We start from the raw sequence: 8,452 nt of genomic DNA on the forward strand, positions 1-8,452 counted from the left end.
CTGGGATGTCGGATATGCTTCAATTCAAGTGGCCATAATTTTGCCAAGTGACCTCTTGTAGGAGGCTCTTCGCAAAAAAGGGCATTAGGCCAACCTAGCAAAGAAATACTTATGTTTAAATTGAATCTCTGCTTTTGAAGTGTACAAAAATTGGTAGAATATAGCATTTACATTTGGAAGAGAAAACAAAGGGAAACACTATCACTCATTAGGAATGACTATCTTGATAGCATTATGGAATAAATTGTCAATACAAAATGGAAAAAGATGGACGAAAATGACAAAAGTACAAAAAATAGATGCACATTATGAATGGTGTCCATCAATTAGGGTTATGAATGGTGTCCATCAATTAGGGTTGAGAAGCATGTGATTGAAGTTTGTGTTATAGGGGGTAGCATTGCAAAAACCTAGGGCAAAGATGGGGAGGTTAAGAGCTAGTGCATACAAAAGACTAATGCAAATTAGAGTATCCTAAAGATGCAATTAAGAAATTGTAATTTCTCCAAGGACTTGATCGAAAGTTAGTCTCAAAAAATTGCTTGATTATGATGGTTTAATCAGTGCACATGGTGCTTATTGATGCAAGAAACACAAATTCACACAAACTTATATAAGTAAACCTTCTCTTGATCAAGGTTCAACAAACCAAGATAAGTAGTGGCATTAGGGACTAGAACCCAAGTACATAACTACCCATGGCTAATTTTCCCATTGATTAGAGAAAATAGATGTTGATACTAGTTGATTAAGAAGTACTATTCTACGGATCCGATACCAATTATTATATCTAAAGTGGCTTATTCAGAGAAGCATTTATAATGATTATAGAAAATGTCAATGGCACAATACATAATACGTATCAAGATGAAATGAACCAAATTATGGATCATAACCTCACAATAGAGTGGTTACAACAAGTGTTTTTAAGTAAGGTAGTAGAACTAGGTAATACAAGTATGTGATGTAAAAGAACTCTCAAATCATCCCCTTCAAAGGGGGTTGCCCCATGAAGCTTGGGGGCCCTTTGGCATAATGTACACATTAGGAAAAAATTGGACTCAAAAAAAGACTTTTTGGCGTTAGAGAGAGAATGTTGTTCGACCAATAGAGTTTGAGTCACCACAACGGTAGCTCCAATTTATTTGATTTTTATCTCAAAATTGTGCGTTTTCAATAAAGAGTTTTTTCTGTTAAAAAGATCTCAATAAGAAGATACGACACGATTTGTGCAAATTATTCTCCTTCCATGGGCGACGAACGCCGAATGTGCCATAACTCACATTCAATGAGGCACGCCTTTTGATGAACACTTTTCAAGCTACTACTTCTTGTGTAAACTAGTGACCTCTTTTCTTTTATTGTTTTTGCGTAGTGTCACTTCGCAGCTAATAGAAGCAAAGATGGAAGGAAGACGACCACGATGACCATCCGCCTCTGTTAAATCTGTGGAACTATTCAACAGCTTTGACTTAGACCATGGTCCCTGGATGTCTACCACAGTCACCATTGGTAGTTGGGTTCTACTTCAAACAAGAAGAAGAAAACGGATGTCAAATGAATTCATCAACAGCTACAAAGGACGTGTGAAAGATTTTTGCTTGTCTCAAACGGGAAAGACAGTGAAAGAGGTGCTCATTGAGCATGCATATATGCACTCCGAACTACGACTAAAACAGTCACCTTTGGGGTTTCCTGCTCATAGACCAAACTGTGTGACTACTATATTGCTAAAAAGCATTTAAAGATCCTTCAAGTTATTTTGTTGACTATTTCTTGTGACCATTCTCTTATCTTTTGTTCTTGCAGATATTTATCCTTCTAACAAAGAAGACTGGCAACCAGTTGAGTGCATAATTGGTATTTTTGATGCTTTTCATGCTTCGGTGGGAGAACTTATGTACAGAACTAGTGCGAGAAGAGCTCTCGCAGAGAGGGGAGTTTTCTTTTACGACTACTTTTACAACACTCCTTGCTCTGTCCATGGATTTGGCACTTTGAAACCTTTCCCTCTTCCCCAACAAGATTCCCCAAAGTGGCCAGTTCCAACTTCAGAAACCTCTGAGTGTTTTAAACTCAAGCTTCATCAGGAAATTTTGAAATGTTTGAGACCAAACATTGCAAGCAGGCAAGTACGAGTCAGTCTATTTATGCCATTACATGTCTTTATAGATTTCTTCCACAATGAGGAGGTTAGAAAAACAGAAACCATGTTCATCTGCAAATCCCAAACTTGCCTTGATTTTTTGGATGATGATTGGGATGTCAGTGATTCTGAAGGCATTTTGTGCAAAGTTGACAAGCGCTCGGTTGTGTGCAAGTGTATGATAGCATCACAGAATTTTATAGTTTCTTTCTACTACATGAGGTGGCATCGAGTGAATGGTCAGTTGGTAGCTATGGATCAAGATTTAAGTGACGATGCTTTTAATCCCTTGATGTCCATCGAGATATGGTTTTCAAATTATTTGCTTACAGTTGTTGTGGTTAGATCAAATGTCACTTTAAGACAGGTTCGAGGGGACCGGATCTGTTAAATGAGTCCGATCTCAATTTGCCTTCAAAATTTGTTTTTAAGTGTAACATGCGAAAGGTACTAAGCTACATGTATTACTTTTACACGTTGATGTCTCTATCGTGCTCATGTATCCCAATGTCTTATCGCGTACGTTGCATTGCAGGTACCTCACAGACAAGAAAAAAGGACTCTTTGTGCAAAGATTACCAGCGCGACAGACTTGAAATAGTGAACTAACTTTACACAATGATTCAAATACTATTCTCAAAGATTACACGCCACAGGCAGCTCTCTACATTACCAAACACCATTGGATCCTCACTCTCCCATTTTTTTGGAAAACTGTACTCAACATTTTGTAAACTTTGAACCATAATCGAAACAAAAGTCAAATTTCGATCCACTACTTGTAATCAATTTGTCAAAAGTACATTTCATAATCTCTTTTTAATCTTGTGCATGCGGTGATGTGGGGGTTGTTGGTTGAGGTTGAGGAGAGGTGGTGGCTTGGGGGTTTGGGGGCTCTGGAGCTGCTTTATAAGTAGGAGAGCTGCTGGGTGGGGGGTTTGGGGGCTCTGGAGTTGCTTCATGAGCAACAGAGGTGCTGGGTGGGGGGTTTGAGGGTTCTGGAGCTGTTTCTTCAGGACGAGAGCTGGTGGGAGCTTGGGTTGGGGAGCCATCTGGGGAGATATTGATATGTGCTTGTGTTGGTGTGGCAAACACGAGGTATCTTGTCGGCGGAGGCCTAGGCGTGGGCCTTGGTGCTGGCAGGATAAAAGCATCACGTGCTCCGTCTGGACGCATGGTCGCGCAATTGATCAAGTTTTCAATCATTCTGTTTTTAAACGAAGAAACATCAGCCTTTGAATAATCTGCCAAATTTCTTACCTGCATTAAGAACATCATGTTTATTAACATAGCTACTAACTTATTAAGATACAAATCTGTAAACGAGTGTCAAATGCTTACACTTCTACGACTTCCATCAAGCATGACCCCTAACAAAATTTCTGCATTGAATAAGACCCTCCATCCACAAGAGTACGCATCGTCCTGCTTAGGGACTTTGCAACTAATAATCGTAAGATTCTCATATATCTGCTCTTGCGTTAAAGCTTCAAGAGCAGACACAAGCTTCCGAACAAATCTGCGCAAAATACAATTAAATTTCATAAGCGACTTTTAACAAAATTCTATGCGATGTCGAACAAAATACAAAACCTCTTACCTACGTACTTCACCATGAAATCCATGGGATGAATTAGCAAGGTAGCACCGGTTTCATTCAAGGTGTAAGAGAACAAGACTCCAATGAGATCTATTACAAATAAACATAAGCAAAACATATGTCATCACAATAAATTAGAGTTCAAGATAAAATAATTTCACTATTGAAAACATTGCGTACCCTTCATGATAAGCCAGAACAAAAAGTTTTGCCGTATCCATGTTCACTGACTGGAACCAGTCAACTACTTCCACTAAAGAGGTATCCTCGGCCGTCAAAACTGTAAAGAAATTCGTGTCATACAAATTGAATATATTAAAAGAATTTATTGTGAAAAAAAGAATAGCACGCACCAAAGCAAGCAATTGATGATTGAGTCTGTGAGTTCCCTCGTCCGGTTCTGTAAAATTTCAATCTCGTGGGGGTGATAAGGAAAATATAGAATGCGTCCCCACTCAGGAAGGCCAACATGGAAATAGGGAAACAGCAATGGCAAATCATCGGCGTTGGCGTCGCTGATGGCATCTGCCATTTGTTCCTCCATCATCTCAAGGTGTAACTGCTCCAATCTCTCACTATCTACTTCTGTTGTGTCCCGCTCGGTGTTGAGACGGGTGCTCTATCGATGCATTTGTGTAGACACTTCATGAACTTTGACCTTGTCAATAGGTGGTATTCTAAGAATATTGTCCATCTTTCGATCTGAAATACCGGCAGGCGGTATTGTTTTGTCATACCTGAACCTGAGAAGGCGAAGTGTGTTGATGTCTCGCGGCATCAATGTTGTCCTATGGGCGTGGGTCGAGAGAATGTAGCCGTCCTGGAAAAGCTCTACAAAAAAATCCTCGGCGGCCTCGTGCAAGCACCCCATTGCACTTCGAGACCACCGGAAATTCAGGTTGTGTTGCTCGCAAATCTCGTGAACAACTTTCTGGAATGACAGTTTAGGTATTGCCGATGAAATGTGCTTTTGGAGCTTACGAAGTTCGAGTAGAACGCTCCTATTCTACTCGTATCTTCTTCTTCGCATTGTTGCGCGTAACTGCGGCGTGGTCTTGCCCGGAATCACAAGCGATGTTGACGGTTGCACTGTAGACGAGCTAGCCTGGCCCTGCGGAACAGACTGGCCAGGATAAACCTTCCTCGCTGTTTGCTTTGTGCGGGCCATGACCTGAACGAGGAAAATGCGAGGAAATATGGAAATCTGGATGTGGGTAAAAAGGCAGAGTGACTAGAGACACTTCGGAAAAAACGGTGAGAAAAAAAGGGGGGGGGGGGTTTATATTAGCAGAATAAGTATAATGAGAAGAGGCGGCTGCATTAAATATGACATCGCGAGGTATGACGGGAAGTGTGCAAGCATAATGATTACGCACCACGTGGCACATCGGGACAAAAGCGATATTGGTGGTGCCGAAATTAGTGGCATTGCCTATTCGCGGGGTGACACGACGAGGAAAGAAGCGCCCCAATGGGTTGCCCTAGCAACAATGGTATGTCGCGGCACAACGCGAGGAGGCGGACTAGAATACTCTGCACTGGTCGCCATACGACCATTATGACGCGACAACAAGTTGTCGCGCCAGAACGCGTTATGACGCGATACGACTAGTGCAGAGTACAACAAGCTGTCGCGCTAGAATGCGATAGCGGTGCTGTTGTGGAGCGGCGGCACCCATTTCGCGTTGTGGTGCGACCGTTCCACGGCGGCTAACACGTGGCGTAATCATCACGGCGACTGCATGATGCACGCGTGGCGCGACAAAAAAGGCGTCGCGGCACAACGCGAGGAGGCGGACCGCAGTACTCTTGACTGGTCGTATCGTGTTATGACGCGACAACAAGTTGTCGCACCAAAATGCGATAGCGGTGCTTTTCTGGTGTGCTGGCACCAGTTTCGCGTTGTGGTGCGACCGTTCCACGGCGGCTGACACGTGGCGTAATCATGACGGCGACTGTATGATGCACGCCGGCCCCATGATGCACGTCAATCGATGTCATCATTGTCCTCGGGAGTCCTATAAATATGACTTGCTCCCCCATTTGCCCTTTGTTTGGATGTTGTGCTCTCTCGTCTATCTTCGCTTTTGAATTTTCGTTATGGACCCCTTCAATGTTGAAGCAGAGGAGGAAGTGCCTTGCTCTGAGGATGCCCCCCAAGACAAACTATCTCATTTTCTATACCGCATTGGGCTTCAACGGCGAGAGACAGAGATCATGCCGATGTTCAATCCAGATTTTTCTTTGCATGAGTGGATTGTCTCCGCGCAACATTACCTATCAGGTTTTGAGCAGACCTACCAGCAGCAAACGTCCGGTGACATTGTCGAGATACAAGGAGTTCATTTTGTTCACATGAAGGATATCAATTTGGACTCCTCCAAGAAACACATATTTTCTAGGAGTTGCCTTAAGCTGCCAGTGCACTTGTGGATAACAGACTACAAGTGTACACTTCATAACCGCAAGTATCGAGTGGCTGAATATTATGCAGGTTTTATTTTATATTTGCATTTAATTTTGGATGAGCATGCTGATGCTGCAGAGGCCTCGCTAGAGGATCAGACTGGGGAGGGTCAAGAGCCCAAGTCTCAGGGAAGCCTTGCCTTGCAGGTTTCAGAGGGAGTGCAGCTTCCGGAGGGTGCTTTGCCTACTAGTGTTCTACCTACCATACCTATTGGTGATTTGCAGTATGTCTTGCTTAACGACATTATGGAGCTTTTTGACCTTCGAGAGGACTATTGCCTTGCCATTGTGGCACAGAATCTCGAAGAGGATGATGCTGTCATTGACCCTGAGCACGACAAGTATTCTGTTATAGATGCCCATGTAAATGACGATGAGTTCGTTGACCCCGCAAGTGCACTTGTGATGATTTACAATGATGTTTCTAGGTATGAGCACACGCTTCCAACAGAAAAGGAGTTCATGGAAATGCAAAAAAAGCTAGGGATTGAAGAAATGGGTAAGGCAAGCACTTCTTCATCATCTTTGGCCTCAACCTCCAATGCGCCCACTGGAGGTCAGGGTGGCATCAACCTATGGAATGAGGACTTACTTGAGGAAGATGAAAACCAGAAGGTAATCTTTTTTTATTTGCCTTACCTTTTTGGTTTCTACTTATCTCATTTCATAACTTTAATTTGTTGCAGTTGGTGGTCTACGATGATACCTTCATTCCTCGCCCTCGTGGACGAGGCATGGGAGATTTAGGGAAGAATTCCTCTCTCGGCCAATACTTAAAGAATCTTAAGTATCCGAGTTTTTTGGTCTTCCATTCGTCCTTCTCCAATGACAATGCGGAGCTACCCTTGATGACGTTGAAGACACTTTCAAGATATTTCGGAGGGCTCGTCATCAGGTGGAATGCAGATAAAATAATGCTTTTAGAAAAAAAGGCCGCATTGTATATGTTTGGTCAAGGGCCAGGAATGTATGGTTTGCGTAGTCGCTATTTTTTGACCCAAGCAGCATATGGTTTGGCATGCGAAATCACTGACCCTGCGCAATTACTAGAGTATGACAAGCATGCTATGTTTCGCAATAAACAACCAATTGCGCATCTGCCTACTGAAGAAATGTCTCTTATGGCTGTGGAGGGGGAGACAAATGTACTGTTGACAAACGAACCTGCAGGACTAGGTTGCAAAAGACCAAGGCAAGAAGAAGACGATAACACACAGCAGGCAAAAAGGCCAAAATATTTTGTAACTTTTCCTGACAAAGATGAAGAATAGAGAAGCTCTAATGTATATTGTCGATGCCGAAAAATAGTACATTTTCTATCAAAACAATGAGTACATTATGTTTCTCACTTTTGTGACTGGTTGTCTTCTCTTGGCACAAAAAATTATATTGTGTTACAATGCGCTATCTTTGGGAAGTCTCAAACAACTTGGGTCGGAGTTGTCCAAGTTTCCGCGATGCCGCAGAAGATGCCTCCCATATTTCCTTCTTTCGTCGTTTGCTTGCTAATCTCATTGCTTGGCCAATCTGACTGTCTTTGACACATTCCTTCGGTGTGTTCTATGCATAAGTTTTCGATAAGTCCATTGTAGTTCCTCCAAACTGTTGGCTTTGTTTGCACCACCTCCGTGACGAGTGTGGCTGAAATAGCCAGTACGGGCTTGGTAGTGAGTTTTCTCCATACCTTGTGTAGACCATATAGCCAAGCTACCATACTACCTAGCAAACCAAGGCATGTGGTTGCATATGATATGCTGCAAAAAAAAACCAGCCTATTGTTTATATGTAAATATATACTCACAATTTTATCAAATAAAGTAATATACCATGTAATGAGTTATGTGTTGATTTGTCCATGCAGCTATGAAAGACCTGTGGAAGGTCTCCAGAGCGTCTTAAAACAATGTATAGTCAGTATCTCTCCAAGTATTGAGCTCATAAAACTTGAATATGGAATCCAAACTTTTCCACACGTTCGCTTTGCGAGTCCTTGCTGCACCATTGTCTGCGTGGTCAACCACTGCATTGTGTAGGTTTCTCCACCGGTTGTATCTCAATGTCAACCTTTCTTGAGCACTTTGGCTTTTGCGTTGTCTGCCACTTGTTGGCATCGACAAGAAGAGACGGGCTTTCACACCGCCAATAGACAACTTCTTTGGCACATCTCGACCATTCTTAGACCTCTTCTCATCCTGCTCTATTTTCACATGTCCTCCATGCAAGCCCATATCTGAGAAAAC

This window comes from Adiantum capillus-veneris, chromosome 12 (assembly GCF_014529385.1).
Source record: "Adiantum capillus-veneris isolate H3 chromosome 12, ASM1452938v2, whole genome shotgun sequence".
Taxonomy (NCBI): Eukaryota; Viridiplantae; Streptophyta; class Polypodiopsida; order Polypodiales; family Pteridaceae; genus Adiantum; species Adiantum capillus-veneris.